This window comes from Rattus norvegicus, chromosome 18 (genome assembly GCF_036323735.1).
Source record: "Rattus norvegicus strain BN/NHsdMcwi chromosome 18, GRCr8, whole genome shotgun sequence".
Lineage (NCBI taxonomy): Eukaryota > Metazoa > Chordata > Mammalia > Rodentia > Muridae > Rattus > Rattus norvegicus.
The window spans coordinates 81,770,750-81,788,479 of record NC_086036.1 but is presented as its reverse complement, the minus strand read 5'-3'; positions in this window follow the sequence as shown (position 1 = coordinate 81,788,479).

Here is a 17,730-nt window from a genome sequence, read left to right as displayed (position 1 = left end):
TGTGTGTGTGTGTGTGTGTGTGTGTGAGAGAGAGAGAGAGAGAGAGAGAGAGAGCCTGAATGTATGTATCTGTGTATCTGTGTCTGTATGTGTTGTCTATAATGTCTCATATTGGTATTTTAAGGGAAACATTAATGCAAACTGGCCTTTGTGTAAGAGACTTACTGAGCAGATTATCAACATTTTAGATAGACAGCCTGGTGGTGGCTCTGAGAAGGGGTTAAATCCTCTACTTAAGCTGTGAATTACAATACAGAATGTGCCACATGTAGCCCCTGACTTCTTAGTATTTCCAGTAGCCTAGCCTTTTAAAGATAGGCTTACGAGCTGGCAGTCAAACTCTCAGTAGAGAACCTGACATTTTCCTAAAGCAAGGTACTTAGAGAATCAACTATAAGGCTGGAGAGTAACAGAGATGGTTCTAAAGTTGGAGTTCTAAGATTAAGGTTCCTGTACACATCACACCTTATAGAAACTCTGTTGAGGTCACATGTAGGCTCATACTTGCTATGTTCTTGCATTCAAGAGAGACAGACCTTGTCTCTACCAGTTTGCACAAGGGCACTAAATCCTCATGAAGCCTATGCTCATGGCATTATAAAAATGCTCAATTGCTTCTCAATGGCTCCGTTTTCAAATACTAAATGTGGCCTAATAATAATGTTCATTCTGTTTTTCTATTGTTAACTTGATACTATTTAATAAGTTTTGAAGAGTTAACAGTTAAACATACATTCATTTATTTTTCTGCTCACTTGAGAATCTTCAGTGGATACAGTTGACTGAAAACCCCAAAGGTTCATCCTTAGAAGTCATGAGTAGGAGCAAACTTGAGCCTCGGGACCACAGGTAAGACCAACTTTTCTGCTGCAAGAGACCTGCCTGGTGAACTCGGGACACACAGAGGCAGAATTCCTCTAGGACCGGGCACCTCCTGTGTTTACCGGGAGTCCCACACCCGCGGATCCCGGCCCGCAGCAGCTCTCTGCTCCCAGACCCAGTGGGAGAGAGACCTCACCGCCTGGTCAGGTGGGAACTCCTGAGGCTGCAGAGCGGAAGAGACCACCAACACTGCCCACCCCTGCCCACATCCCTGGCCCAAGAGGAAACAGTATAAGGCCTCTGGGTTCCCTTGGGGGAGGGCCCAGGAGCGGCAGGACCCCTGCACGTGAGACACCGCCAGAACCTGAAGGAAACAGACCAGATAAACAGTTCTCTGCACCCAAATCCCGTGGGAGGGAGAGCTAAACCTTCAGAGAGGCAGACACGCCTGGGGAACCAGAAGAGACTGCACTCTGCACACACATCTCGGATGCCAGAGGAAAACACCAAATGCCATCTGGAACCCTGGTGCACTGAAGCTCCCGGAAACTGCGGCGCAGATCTTCCTGGTTGCTGCCAGCGCAGAGAGCTCGTGGGCAGCACCCCAAGAGCGAACTTGAGCCTCGGGACCACAGGTAAGACCAACTTTTCTGCTGCAAGTGACCTGCCTGGTGAACTCAAGACACAGGCCCACAGGAACAGCTGAAGACCTGTAGAGAGGAAAAACTACACGCCTGAAAGCAGAACACTCTGTCCCCATAACAGGCTGAAAGAAAACAGGAAAACAGGTCTACAGCACTCCTGACACACAGGCTTATAGGGCAGTATAGCCACTGTCAGAAATAGCAGAACAAAGTAACACTAGAGATAATGTGATGGTGAGAGGCAAGCGCAGGGCCCAAGCAACAGAAACCAAGACTACATGGCACCATTGTAGCCCAATTCTCCCATCAAAACAAACATGGAATATCCAAACACACCAGAAAAGCAAGATCTAGTTTCAAAATCATATTTGATCATGATGCTGGAGGACTTCAAGAAAGACGTGAAGAACTCCCTTAGAGAACAAGTAGAAGCCTACAGAGAGGAATCGCAAAAATGCCTGAAAGAATTCCAGGAAAACATAAATAAACAAGTAGAAGCCCATAGAGAGGAGACACAAAAATCCCTGAAAGAATTCCAGGAAAACACAATCAAACAGTTGAAGGAATTAAAAATGGAAATAGAAGCAATCAAGAAAGAACACATTGAAACAACCCTGGATATAGAAAACCAAAAGAAGAGACAAGGAGCTGTAGATACAAGCTTCACCAACAGAATACAAGAGATGGAAGAGAGAATCTCAGGAGCAGAAGATTCCATAGAAATCATTGACTCAACTGTCAAAAATAATGTAAAGCGGAAAAAGCTACTGGTCCAAAACTTACAGGAAATCCAGGACTCAATGAGAAGATCAAACCTAAGGATAATAGGTATAGAAGAGAGTGAAGACTCCCAGCTCAAAGGACCAGTAAATATCTTCAAAAACTCATAGAAGAAAACTTCCCTAACCTAAAAAAAGAGATACCCATAGGCATACAAGAAGCCTACAGAACTCCAAATAGATTGGACCAGAAAAGAAACACCTCCCGTCACATAATAGTCAAACACCAAACACACAAAATAAAGAAAGAATATTAAAAGCAGTAAGGGAAAAAGGTCCAGTAACATATAAAGGCAGACCTATCAGAATCACACTAGACTTTTCGCCAGAAACTATGAAGCCAGAAGATCCTGGACTGATGTCATAAGACCCTAAGAGAACACAAATGCCAGCCCAGGTTACTGTATCCTGCAAAACTCTCAATTAACATAGATGGAGAAACCAAGATATTCCATGACAAAACCAAATTTACACAATATCTTTCTACAAATCCAGCATTACAAAGGATAATAAATGGTAAAGCCCAACATAAGGAGGCAAGATATACCCTAGAAGAAGCAAGAACCTAATCGTCTTGGCAGCAAAACAAAGAGAAGAAAAGCACACAAACATAACCTCACATCCAAATATGAATATAACAGAAAGCAATAATCACTATTCCTTAATATCTCTCAACATCAATGGCCTCAACTCCCCAATAAAAAAACATAGATTAACAAACTGGATACGCAACGACGACCCTGCATTCTGCTGCCTACAGGAAACACACCTCAGAGACAAAGACAGACACTACCTCAGAGTGAAAGGCTGGAAAACAACATTCCAAGCAAATGGTCGGAAGAAGCAAGCTGGAGTAGCCATTTTAATATCAAATAAAATCAATTTTCAACTAAAAGTCATCAAAAAAGATAAGGAAGGACACTTCATATTCATCAAAGGAAAATTCCACCAAGATGAACTCTCAATCCTAAATATCTATGCCCCAAATACAAGGGCACCTACATACGTAAAAGAAACCTTACTAAAGCTCAAAACACACATTGCACCTCACCCAATAATAGTAGGAGATTTCAACACACCACTGTCATCAATGGACAGATCATGGAAACAGAAATTAAACAGAGACGTAGACAGACTAAGAGGAGTCATGAGCCAAATGGACTTAATGGATATTTATAGAACATTCTATCCTAAAGCAAAAGGATATAACTTCTTCTCAGCTCCTCATGGTACTTTCTCCAAAATTGACCATAAAATTGGTCAAAAAACGGGCCTCAACAGGTACAAAAAGATAGAAATAATCCCATGCGTGCTATCAGACCACCACGGCCTAAAACTGGTCTTCAATAACAATAAGGGAAGAATGCGCACATATACGTGGAAATTGAACAATGCTCTACTCAATGATAAACTGGTCAAGGAAGAAATAAAGAAAGAAATTAAAAACTTTTTAGAATTTAATGAAAATGAAGGCACAACATACCCAAACTTATGGGACACAATGAAAGCTGTGCTAAGAGGAAAACTCATAGCGCTGAGTGCCTGCAGAAAGAAACAGGAAAGAGCATATGTCAGCAGCTTGACAGCACACCTAAAAGCTCTAGAACAAAAAGAAGCAAATACACCCAGGAGGAGTAGAAGGCAGGAAATAATCAAACTCAGAGCTGAAATCAACCAAGTAGAAACAAAAAGGACCATAGAAAGAATCAACAGAACCAAAAGTTGGTTCTTTGAGAAAATCAACAAGATAGATAAACCCTTAGCCAGACTAACAAGAGGACACAGAGAGTGTGTCCAAATTAACAAAATGAGAAATGAAAAGGGAGACATAACTACAGATTCAGAGGAAATTCAAAAAATCATCAGATCTTACTATAAAAGCCAATATCCAACAAAATTTGAAAATCTACAGGAAATGGAAAATTTCCTAGACAGATACCAGATACCGAAGTTAAATCAGGAACAGATAAACCAGTTAAACAACCCCATAACTCCTAAGGAAATAGAAGCAGTCATTAAAGGTCTCCCAACCAAAAAGAGCCCAGGTCCAGACGGGTTTAGTGCAGAATTCTATCAAACCTTCATAGAAGACCTCATACCAATATTATCCAAACTATTCCACGAAATTGAAACAGATGGATCACTACCGAATTCCTTCTATGAAGCCACAATTACTCTTATACCTAAACCACACAAAGACCCAACAAAGAAAGAGAACTTCAGACCAATTTCCCTTATGAATATCGACGCAAAAATACTCAATAAAATTCTGGCAAACCGAATCCAAGAGCACATCAAAACAATCATCCACCATGATCAAGTAGGCTTCATCCCTACTTGATGGTTTAATATACAGAAAACCATCAACATGATCCATTATATAAACAAACTGAAAGAACAAAACCACATGATTATTTCATTAGATGCTGAGAAAGCATTTGACAAAACTCAACACCCCTTCATGATAAAAGTCCTGGAAAGAATAGGAATTCAAGGCCCATACCTGAACATAGTAAAAGCCATATACAGCAAACCCTTTGCTAACATTAAACTAAATGGAGAGAAACTTGAAGCAATCCCACTAAAATCAGGGACTAGACAAGGCTGCCCACTCTCTCCCTACTTATTCAATATAGTTCTTGAAGTTCTAGCCAGAGCAATCAGACAACAAAAGGAGGTCAAGGGGATACAGATCGGAAAAGAAGTCAAAATATCACTATTTGCAGATGATATGATAGTATATTTAAGTGATCCCAAAAGGTCCACCAGAGAACTACTAAAGCTGATAAACAACTTCAGCAAAGTGGCTGGGTATAAAATTAACTCAAATAAATCAGTAGCCTTTCTCTACACAAAAGAGAAACAAGCCGAGAAAGAAATTAGGGAAACGACACCCTTCATAATAGACCCAAATAATATAAAGTACCTCGGTGTGACTTTAACCAAGCAAGTTAAAGATCTGTACAATAAGAACTTCAAGACACTGAGGAAAGAAATTGAAGAAGACCTCAGAAGATGGAAAGATCTCCCATGCTCATGGATTGGCAGGATCAATATAGTAAAAATGGCCATTTTACCAAAAGCGATCTACAGATTCAATGCAATCCCCATCAAAATACCTATCCAATTCTTCAAAGAGTTAGACAGAACAATTTGGAAATTCATCTGGAATAACAAAAAACCCAAGATAGCTAAAACTATCCTCAACAATAAAAGGACTTCAGGGGGAATCACTATCCCTGAAGTCAAGCAGTATTACAGAGCAATAGTGATAAAAGCTGCATGGTATTGGTACAGAGACAGACAGATAGACCAATGGAATAGATTTGAAGACCCAGAAATGAACCCACACACCTATGGTCACTTGATTTTTGACAAAGGAGCCAAAACCATCCAATGGAAAAAAGATAGCATTTTCAGCAAATGGTGCTGGTTCAACTGGAGGGCAACATGTAGAAGAATGCAGATCGATTCATGCTTATCACCCTGTACAAAGCTTAAGTCCAAGTGGATCAAGGACCTCCACATCAAACCAGACACACTCAAACTAATAGAAGAAAAACTAGGGAAGCATCTGGAACACATGGGCACTAGAAAAAATTTCCTGAACAAAACACCAAAGGCTTATGCTCTCAGATCAAGAATCGACAAATGGGATCTCATAAAACTGCAAAGCTTCTGTAAGGCATAGAACACTGTGGTTAGAACAAAACAGCAATCAACAGATTGGGAAAAGATCTTTACCAATCCTACAACAGATAGAGGCCTTATATCCAAAATATACAAAGAACTCAAGAAGTTAGACCGCAGGGAAACAAATAACCCTATTAAAAAATGGGGTTCAGAGCTAAACAAAGAATTCACAGCTGAGGAATGCCGAATGGCTGAGAAACACCTAAAGAAATGTTCAACATCTTTAGTCATAAGGGAAATGCAAATCAAAACAACCCTGAGATTTCACCTCACACCAGTGAGAATGGCTAAGATCAAAAACTCAGGGGACAACAGATGCTGGCGAGGATGTGGAGAAAGATGAACACTCCTCCATTGTTGGTGGGATTGCAGACTGGTACAACCATTCTGGAAATCAGTCTGGAGGTTCCTCAGAAAATTGGATATTGAACTGCCTGAGGATCCAGCTATACCTCTCTTGGGCATATACCCAAAAGATGCCCCAACATATAAAAAAGACACGTGCTCCACTATGTTCATTGCAGCCTTATTTATAATAGCCAGAAGCTGGAAAGAACCCAGATGCCCTTCAACAGATGAATGGATACAGAAAATGTGGTACACAATGGAATATTACTCAGCTATCAAAAACAACGACTTTATGAAATTCGTAGGCAAATGGTTGGAACTGGAAAATATCATCCTGAGTGAGCTAACCCAATCACAGAAAGACATATATGGTATGCACTCATTGATAAGTGGCTATTTGCCCAAATGCTTGAATTACCCTAGATGCCTAGAACAAATGAAACTCAAGACGGATGATCAAAATGTGAATGCTTCACTCCTTTTTTTTTTTTTTGGTTCTTTTTTTCGGAGCTGAGGACAGAACCCAGGGCCTTGGGCTTCCTAGGTAAGCGCTCTACTACTGAGCTAAATCCCCAGCCCCCCACTCCTTCTTTAATAGGGGAAGAAGAATACCCTTGGCAGGGAAGAGAGAGGCAAAGATTAAAACAGCGACTGAAGGAACACCCATTCAGAGCCTGTCCCACATGTGGCCCATACTTATACAGCCACCCAATTAGACAAGATGGATGAAGCAAAGAAGTGCAGACCGACAGGAGCCGGATGTAGATCGCTCCTGAGAGACACAGCCAGAATACAGCAAATACAGAGGCGAATGCCAGCAGCAAACCACTGAACTGAGAATAGGACCCCCGTTGAAGGAATCAGAGAAAGAACTGGAAGAGCTTGAAGGGGCTTGAGACCCCATATGTACAACAATGCCAAGCAACCAGAGCTTCCAGGGACTAAGCCACTACCTAAAGACTATACATGGACTGACCCTGGACTCTGACCTCATAGGTAGCAATGAATATCCTAGTAAGAGCACCAGTGGAAGGGGAAGCCCTGGGTCCTGCTAAGACTGAACCCCAAGTGGACTAGATTGTTGGGGGGAGGGCGGCAATGGGGGGATGGTTGGGAGGGGAACACCCATAAGGAAGGGGAGATGGGAGGGGGATGTTTGCCCGGAAACCGGGAAAGGGAATAACACTCGAAATGTATATAAGAAATACTCAAGTTAATAAAAAATAAAAAAGAAGTCATGAGTACAATGATATCAGTTTAGTTTAAAATGCAACCAAAATGTCCTAATTCATTATGAATATCAACTTTGCTATTTATATAAATATGTCATTTAAAAGCATTCATTTTAGTCAATGTAACTGTTTCTTCCTTAATAGTGTATTCTTTGGGAGCAAAAAGAACTTTTTTTGAAACTTTTTTTTTACTTTTATTTATAGAAAGCATTAAATCATATACATTTTAAATAATAAATGTTTGTTTCTTATTGTGGTCTTATAATTTTGGTAATCTTATGTAAATCTTCTCATGAATTTTGACAGAATCTCACCATGTAGGACAGACAGTCCTGGAATTCACCCTGTAGAAAAAGCTGCCCTTGAACTGCCTTTTCAGAGATCTGCCTGTTTCTACCTTCCAAGTGCTGATATTAAAGGTATCCAATATTATTATGCTGGGTTCTTTTGATGGCTTAAGAGTTGATTGAAAGTATAAATTAAAATATAGATCTTAGCATAGATTAAAATAAAAATAATGAAATATAGCTCTCAGTATAAGAAGGTTTGCTGTCAAAAGCAGAGATACAGAGAGAGACAGAGGGAGAGGGAGAGAGGAGAGGGGGAGAAGGTTGTAGTTCATTCCAGTCTCAAAAACAAATATAATTAAAGACTGAATTTTGTTTTTGTCCTAACTTAACAGCATTTTATACATTTATCTCCTAAGCTATTCATATATTTCTCATTTTATAAAGTCCTGAATCATTTCTCATTTTGTTATCTCTCTTCGACTTTGAAAATTCTGTAAGGTATCCTCAAAATGTTTTTATTTCATTATAAATATTCTCACCTTAATTACTAAACAAGGCATTATGAGTCAATATGAAAATTTCAATTATTTTGTGCTAATTCCCTCATATTTTGTCAAAACCCTAGAAATGAAGATCAATTTAAATATTTTTATTATTATTTCTGTCATATTTTGGATGATTTCTTGAAGTTTTGTTTTATTTTGTCTTTAGTTGTTCTATAAGAAATTTTAGTAAAAAGAATATAACTTCACTAACACAGCACTCTTTTTGGGCACAGATGTATATTTTGACATATACATGTCATATTTCCTACTTTGAGATTTACCTATTTCTAACAGTGTGAATAAATTTTATATGTTAAAATTAACATAATCTTGTGAAGTACTCACTAGTTGGAAAAGTTACAAGGATGCAAAGCAAAACTTTCAGTGACCTGGTTTTGAGATGAGTTGTGGCTGTAACAATAGTTCCTCATTTCTCCAGCGAAAAAGAACAGCCATATGTGTTCCTCTGGACAGCTGGGACCTCTGCCACTTACATACTCTGAAAGGATGTCACCCACACACAAATTTTCCCCGGGTCATCTGGGCAAAAGGACCAAGCCAAGGAGAGCTTTAGTGACTCAACCTGCAAGGGTTTTGTCCTGCATAGTCCCATATCCATTTGGACAGACCTTGAAGAACCTAAAATGTATTCATTTGTCATGTTCATAGATAAAGAGAAATTAACTGCAAACAGATAGCTCCCATTGTGTGCCTGTCCTGCATTTAAGAAGCTCTGTGTAACATATTGCTCAATGCTCACAGGTCGTGAAGAATGGACAACTTTAACTTCCTTTCTTTGCAGCCTCCATTCACCAAGCTATCTTTATCCTACAATAAGCCCTTACCATTTCTGTCAGCACAGTTGCATGCAGAGTCATTTTATCTACTCTGTTAGACCACACACCCTATCGCCTTCATTTCGCACATGTTCTCGGCTTCCTCTTTCCTCATTATCAAATACCCAAGAATGTCATTTCTCATCCTTTGGTTTATTTAGACTGTGACATTTTAACGCGGATGACACCATATGTGTGTATTTTAATTGAAGGCTGAAGTTACAAGGAATGTTTAAAACAATACACTACAAAATGAATGTCTCTGAATGTAATTCCCTGTTAAAGTTAGCTGGGATTCAGCATGAGGGTTTTCTGCTTTGGGTTTTATTTCCTGACATGGAAAGATAATTAGCTTTAAGGTACAGAAGCCAGCATTAACTCACTGACTAGAAGGAAGGCTCTGATAACTGTATGGTACATGGATGAGAAAGCTTGGACTCTGCTTTTCTGTAGTCATTCTTGACATTGTATAAATGCAAGGATTCCCTAGCTTTCTATTTTATTTTGAAGGCTCAATAAAAGTTGGAACCAAATAGAGCTGGTTAAAATAATTCAGATTTTCTTTTTATTACATATATGTCTCGGTATATTTTACTGTATTACACACACACACACACACACACACACACACACACACACACACACACACACACACACTGTTCTACCTGTAACAGCTTGGTTTTCTTTAAGTACTGAAAAGGTCTATGAGTCTCATAGTAAGGATGGAGGATTGAGGTGGATAACACTATAGTCTAAGTGTTGGTGTTATCAATATACTTTCCTTGATATTAATCCCCATACTGAGACACTCACAGGATGATTCTTTTTTTTTTTTTTTGGTTCTTTTTTTGGAGCTGGGGACCGAACCCAGGGCCTTGCACTTCCTAGGCAAGCCTCTACCACTGAGCTAAATCCCCAACCCCCACAGGGCGATTCTTTAGTGTGTCCTTTCTGGGATATTTACTATTCAAAGCAGCCATCCATTGTGCTTCCTAGACTAGTGTTAACATAGTTAACACTTCTCCCTAGGATGCTGAGGCATGACTGCCAAGACATTCATACTATAGTGTCATTTTTACCCCTTTTTTCTTCATTTATTATTTTTTGATAATGCAGTTTGATGTACTTCTATCATATTTACCCAAATGAATCTGGAAAAACCCTCCCCTATTTACTCAACTTTCTGTTCTCTACCACCTCACCCCACCCTTGACTCTCCCTCCCTCTTATTCTTCCTTTTTGTCTTCTCCCATTCTTTCTTTCTTTTTTAATCCATCATGTACCATAGTTGCTGCCCATATATTCTCAGATATGTTGCCTTTCCATGTAGTGTGATTAATCCATCATATCATGTGCCCTTAAAATATCTGACTTTCTCTCTTCTAGAAGCTATCAATTGTTAGTAGCTATGAACTAGAACTTCATGCTTACCTCATATCTCCATGTTGGAATTTTGTTTGGTTGGAGCTTGTGCAAGCCTCATGGATGCTGTGTCAACTGCTGACAGTTTATATTTCCAAAGCCCTAATGAGTGTGGGTCACACTATTTTCATTTAGTCATCTATCTCCTCCTCTAACTTGTACAGTCTTTCCTCCCAATCACCCTCAGTGGTTCCTGAGCATTGGGAGAAGTGTGTGTGATAGATGACCTGTTAATTAAGGGTGATGACTGCTTAGTTCCCCCTCCTATTTATTATTATTATTATTATTATTATTATTATTATTATTATTATTTACATCCCAGTCATTGTCCCCTCCAAGTCCCCCTCCCACTGTTCCTCACCTCATTTCTCTTCCCCCTTGCCTGTGAGAAGGTGCTCCCTCATATTGGGATTCCACCTTCCCTGGGTCCTCAAGGATTAGGCAGATGAATCTTCTCCCACTGAGGTCAGACCAAGCAGTACTCTGGGATATTTGTGCTGGGGACTTCAGACCAGCCTGTGTAAGTTCCCGGTTGGTGACTCAGTCTCTGGGAGCTCCCTGGGGTCCAGTTAGTGAAACTGCTGGTTTTCCTATTGGGTCACCCTCCCCTTCAGCTTCTTCAATCCTTCCCCAGATTCAACCATAGAGGTACCCTACTTCAGTCCAATAATTGGGTATAAGTATCTGCCTCTGTCTCAGTCAGGGGCTGTTAGCACTTCTCAGAAGACAGCCATGCTAGGCTCCTCTCTGTAAACATATCATAGGATCAGTACTAGTATTAGGCTTTGGTGCCCCTCAACCCCAGATGGATCCCAAGTTGGACCAGTCATTGGACCACCTTTCCTTCATAGCTGATCCTGTTCCCCTTATCCCCTCCCCGTCCCTTCTCCCATCCAAATCCCTTCTTCCGTCTGCCTCCTCTGCTGCCTGACAGGTTGTAGGTCTCTCTTAATTGTAATCCATTGAAAATAGAAGCTTCCATGATGATGGTCAAAACATGCACTTAAGTGTTTCCTGTATATTTTATAATATTATATAGTTACTTAAAATTGTAGTTGAAATATTTTACTTATAAATCCCGAAAGAATGCCAAATCTTAAATACCCTTTAAATAATGTGTGAGTTATACCCTTTAAATAATGTGTGAGGCAAACCTATAAGAATTACACCAGATTCTAACCAGAGACTATGAAAGACTATGTTATGCAAGAAAAGTAGTGTATAATATTTTAAAATCTTTTAGTGTGTAATGACTTAATTTCTAAATATTTTAAATAGCAATAATTATTACATTATTTATTATAGTAGCATTATTTACTATTTTATTTATTATTTATTATGCATTCTATATTTATATGCTGTGTCATGTATCATATATAATATATCTTTATATCATCATATATAACCACATGTCATATATCATAATTATATATCATATATCACATATCACACGTCACATATATCATGCATATATCATCATATAACATCATATATCATATAACCCAATCATATCAATCATCACCTCTTACCTATTTTATGTACCCTGTTCCATTTTACCCATTGTATATTATATACCATATTTGGTACTAATGTATGGATAGTCTAGATTGATCAAAAAACACTAAAATAAGAGAAAGAAAAATATTTTAAAACATATTTCCCAACTAGGCTGTGAAAAAATTTAAATTTAGGTATATTTACAACATTATGATTCTAACAAAACATTATACATACAAACGTGACAGTGATTGTATCGTATTAAAGTTTTTATGGAAGCACTGAACCCCAGATGCTATTCCATTCAGTAAACAGGCTTGAATACCTTCTGTGCCCCAAAGTTGGCATTCATCTATAAAGCCAAACTATTAAATTTAATTATTGACTGTAGGTATTAAAGTGAATACCTTTCAAATGAGAGCAAGCAGAGAATATTTAAAGGTGACTGTGGCCAGCAAGCAAACATTGCTATTAATGGCAGAGGGTAAAAGTGTGCAGGAAGTAGAGAAACTACTAAGTGTAGGAGGCAGATGAGGCTACTGCTGCTCTCTGACTGGAGATACGAGGAAGCAGGAATTCAGATAACTAGGAACAAAATGTGCTGTGCTGTATCTTGTGGTGGTTTGGGTGAGAATGGTCCCCATAGGCTCACATGTTTCCATGACTATTTCCTAACTGATTAACTAATTGGAAGGATTAGGAGGTTGGACTTAGTGGAGTAGATGTGGCCTTGGTGGAGGTGTGTTCCTAAGTGTGGGCTTTGAGGTTTAAACTGGACCTAGTGTCTCTCTCTCTCTCTCTCTCTCTCTCTCTCTCTCTCTCTCTCTCTCTCTCTCTCTCTCTCTCTCTCTCTCTCTGTCTCACACACATGGTCCAGGATGTAAAGCTCTCAGCTATTGCTCCACGGGTAAGCCTGTTTGCTTCTCATCATGATGATAACGAACTAACCCTCTGACACTGGAACCAGAGTCCCGATTAATTGCTTTATTTAATAAAATAAATAGCTAATTTATTTAGTAAAATAAATTGATAGTTGATTCGGTTATGTTGTCTCCTCATAGTAATAAGATGGGAAGTAAGCCATTTGGGAGTAAGTCTGCCTCGGTCTCTGGTTATTTCTGACTGTCAGGAAGTATATGAAGTAGGGAAGCTAGTGGCAGGACTGGGTATATGGTACTGATGGGAGTAGAGACTGCAGCTTGCTTTTCATAGTACATGGCTGTCATTGGGGAAAGCCTGTTGTCACAAGTAGCCTCATCAATACCTGCTAATTCATTTCACATGGGTGCTATAAAGATTCAGTATACATTAACTGAATGCCATATAGTGCTATGAGGTATCTACTTAAATATTTTATCTTTTCCCGTGTCTTCTTTAAACACTGGAACAAAGTTTACACACCGGTGTAGCAAGGATTGTGATTCATTTCCCTTTTTGTAGTCTGATTGTAGGAAAAGTTACAGTGGTAACTGTAAGAACACCACTATTAGTGATTTATAAACATTAGCTTGTCATGATCCTTTCTCCCCATATGTGTAATGGATTAACATATCTTATGTTTTATATGCATCATTCCTCGAACAGTGCTTAAAATTGTTCTTTAATCAATACATATGTAAAAATAACAAAATCTACAATTTTCCAAATAATTATTCTAAATATGAGTTGCTTTCTCATATTCCTTATCAACAAATTGTAGCACTGAAAGGATTTCTCAGTTCTCAATAAATTTTTCTCTTTGGCTAAACAAATCTTATTGATCTTCATTGCACAAGAGCAAAACTATCTTCAACAATAAAAGGACTTCAGGGGGAATCACTATCCCTGACTTCAAGCAGTATTACAGAGCAATAGTGATAAAAACTGCAGAGTATTGGTACAGAGACAGACAGATAGACCAATGGAACAGAATTGAAGACCCAGAAATAAATCCACACACCTATGGGCACTTGATTTTTGACAAAGGAGCCAAAACCATCCAATGGAAAAAAGACAGCATTTTCAGCAAATGGTGCTGGTTCAACTGGAGGTCAACATGTAGAAGAATGCAGATCGATCCATGCTTATCACCCTGTACAAAGCTTAAGTCCAAGTGGATCAAGGACCTCCACATCAAACCAGACACACTCAAACTAATAGAAGAAAAACTAGGGAAGCATCTGGAACACATGTGCACTAGAAAAAATTTCCTGAACAAAACACCAATGGCTTATGCTCTAAGATTAAGAATCAACAAATGTGATCTCATAAAACTGCAAAGCTTCTGTAAGGCAAAGGACACTGTGGTTAGGACAAAACAGCAACCAACAGATTGGGAAAAGATCTTTACCAATCCTACAACAGATAGAGGCCTTATATCCAAAATATACAAAGAACTCAAGAAGTTAGACCGCAGGGAGACAAATAACCCATTAAAAAATGGGGTTCAGAGCTAAACAAAGAATTCACAGCTGAGGAATGCCGAATGGCTGAGAAACACCTAAAGAAATGTTCAACATCTTTAGTCATAAGGGAAATGCAAATCAAAACAACCCTGAGATTTCACCTCACACCTGTGAGAATGGCTAAGATCAAAAACTCAGGGGACAACAGATGCTGGCGAGGATGCGGAGAAAGAGGAACACTCCTCCATTGTTGGTGGGATTGCAGACTGGTACAACCATTCTGGAAATCAGTCTGGAGGTTCCTCAGAAATTTGGACATTGAATTGCCTAAGGATCCAGCTATACCTCTCTTGGGCATATACCCAAAAGATGCCCTAACATATAAAAAAGACACGTGCTCCACTATGTTCATCGCAGCCTTATTTATAATAGCCAGAAGCTGGAAAGAACCCAGATGCCCTTCAACAGAGGAATGGATACAGAAAATGTGGTACATCTACACAATGGAATATTACTCAGCTATCAAAAACAAAGACTTTATGAAATTCGTAGGCAAATGGTTGGAACTGGAAAATATCATCCTGAGTGAGGTAACCCAATCACAGAAAAACACACATGGTATGCATTCATTGATAAGTGGCTATTAACCCAAATGCTTGAATTACCCTAGATGCCTAGAACAAATGAAACTCAAGACAGATAATCAAAATGTGAATGCTTCACTCCTTCTTTAAAAGGGGAATAAGAATACCTTTGGCAGGGAATAGAGAGGCAAAGATTAAAACAGACACAGAAGCAACACCCGTTCAGAGCCTGCCCCACATGTGGCCCATACATATACAGCCACCCAATTAGACAAGATGGATGAAGCAAAGAAGTGCAGGCCGACAGGAGCCGGATGTAGATCGCTCCTGAGAGACACAGCCAGAATACAGCAAACACAGAGGCGAATGCCAGCAGCAAACTACTGAACTGAGAATAGGACCCCCGTTGAAGGAATCAGAGAAAGAACTAGAAGAGCTTGAAGGGGCTCGAGACCCCATATGTACAACAATGCCAAGCAACCAGAGCTTCCAGGGACTAAGCCACTACCTAAAGACTATACATGGACTGACCCTGGACTCTTACCTCATAGGTAGCAATGAATAGCCTAGTAAGAGCACCAGTGGAAGGGGAAGCCCTGGGTCCTGCTAAGACTGAACCCCAAGTGGACTAGATTGTTGGGGGGAGGGCGGCAATGGGGGGAGGATGGGGAGGGGAACACCCATAAGGAAGGGGAGGGGGAGGGATTAGGGGGATGTTTGCCCTGAAACCGGGAAAGGGAATAACACTCGAAATGTAAATAAGAAATACTCAAGTTAAAAAAAAAAGAGTCTCTTGAAGGTAGTAGTATGTAGTTCGAGTCTCTTGAGGGTAGTAGTAAGTAGTTCGAGTCTCTTGAGGGTAGTAGTATGTAGTTCGAGTCTCTTGATGGTAGTAGTATGTAGTTTGAGTCCCTTGAGGGTAGTAGTGTGTAGTTCGAGTCTCTTGATGGTAGTAGTATGTAGTTTGAGTCCCTTGAGGGTAGTAGTGTATAGTTCGAGTCTCTTGAGGGTAGTAGTATGTAGTTTGAGTCTCTTGAATGTAGTAGTATGTAGTTCGATGTTGCTTGTGTGTTCATTTGTTTATAATTTCAGTTTCATAGAAGAAGTCAATCAGCTTTCACCTTAGGTAATGACTGACAAGTAAATTGTTAGCTTCACACATTGTTACTTTGTTACGTTTCCAGGTGTTTTGGACTTTATTCATCCCTCATTCTCTCTCTTCATTGGATATTCTGCATTAAATGGAATATAAATAGTGAAAGTCATATAAACATTAGATATCAGGATGGCTACCATTAGCTGAGGAGAAAAAAATTTTGTCCAGTGTTTATTGACCTGCAAGTCATGATCCCTTTGTGGGGGTCAAATGACCTTCTCACAAGGGCTACCTAGGACCATTAAAAACACAGATATTAGTATTATGATTCTTAATAGGAGAAAAATTACAGTTATGAATTAGCAGCAAAAATAATTTCACTGTTCATGTGACCAAATGAGAAACTGTACCAAAATATTGCAGCATTAGCAAGGTGGAAGCCTATTCTTCTAGCATATATATAAGGTTTCAGTTATTAAAGTTAAACTGAAGAAATTTTTGAATATAGGTAACAATACTGCATTATGTTGTTAAGTACTTCAGTTGAGAAAACTCATGCTAAATATTCTTATCACAATAAGAAAATACAAAGCATGGCAATGTCTGACATATAGAAATAAATAGCATCACACAACGAAGCAAAAACCAAAACACTAAAATAGAGGGGGATGTTGCTAAACCACTTATTTAGCAATTATCGATGCTATAAGTTTACATTTATAGTGAACTAAAAGAAAAGAAAATTGTTTCTTCTTTTTAAACATTTAACAGATGTTCACTGCAGATTTTATTCAATGATGATAACATGAAAAGCATGTTTGTATAATAGTACAAAAAAAAAACCCAACCCAAAGAAAATTACTTGCTTACACATCACTTTCATTATTTTTTTCATTTCTCTGAAATTGGGAAGGTTGGAGTAGACAAGAAGGAGAATCAACGATGGAACAGGTTCATACGTTAAACAGAAGTAGTAACTTCTTCTTGTACTACTCTACTCATAGCTTAATGGTTAGCCAGGAAAGTTGGGGATTGTCACAAACATAAAATCAATATTCTCTTTGTTTTTTATATTTACTTCCTTATATGTGAGGTTTTTCCTTAAACCCACAAAACAATGGCATCGAAATGCAGAGAAAGAATGTGACTAGAATCTAAAGTTCTACTTTCCTCTTTTCCAAGAAGAAAGGAAATCATTGGTTTTACTCAACTATACACTTTGTAAAAATAATAGTGACTTGCCTCCTAGATATACCAGTATAATAGTCGTGTGAATGCTATGAGCATAACTAACCACTTCTTAAATTGGATTTACAGTCCACCCCATGAGAAAAAATTTCATGCCTGGCACGACCAAAGTGGCGAAAAACCTTAAAATAGATAGGTCATGAGCCTGGTGGATGGGGGTGGGGTGGGGTGGGGATCCAGTCCTATTTTCCTAATGGCAAACTCCTAAAGAAACATAAAAATAAAAATAAATTATTTCAAGTGGCATACTGTTTTACCCATAAATTCATATCTGACTTAAACCTCATCAAAGAAGTAGATGGGAATTAAT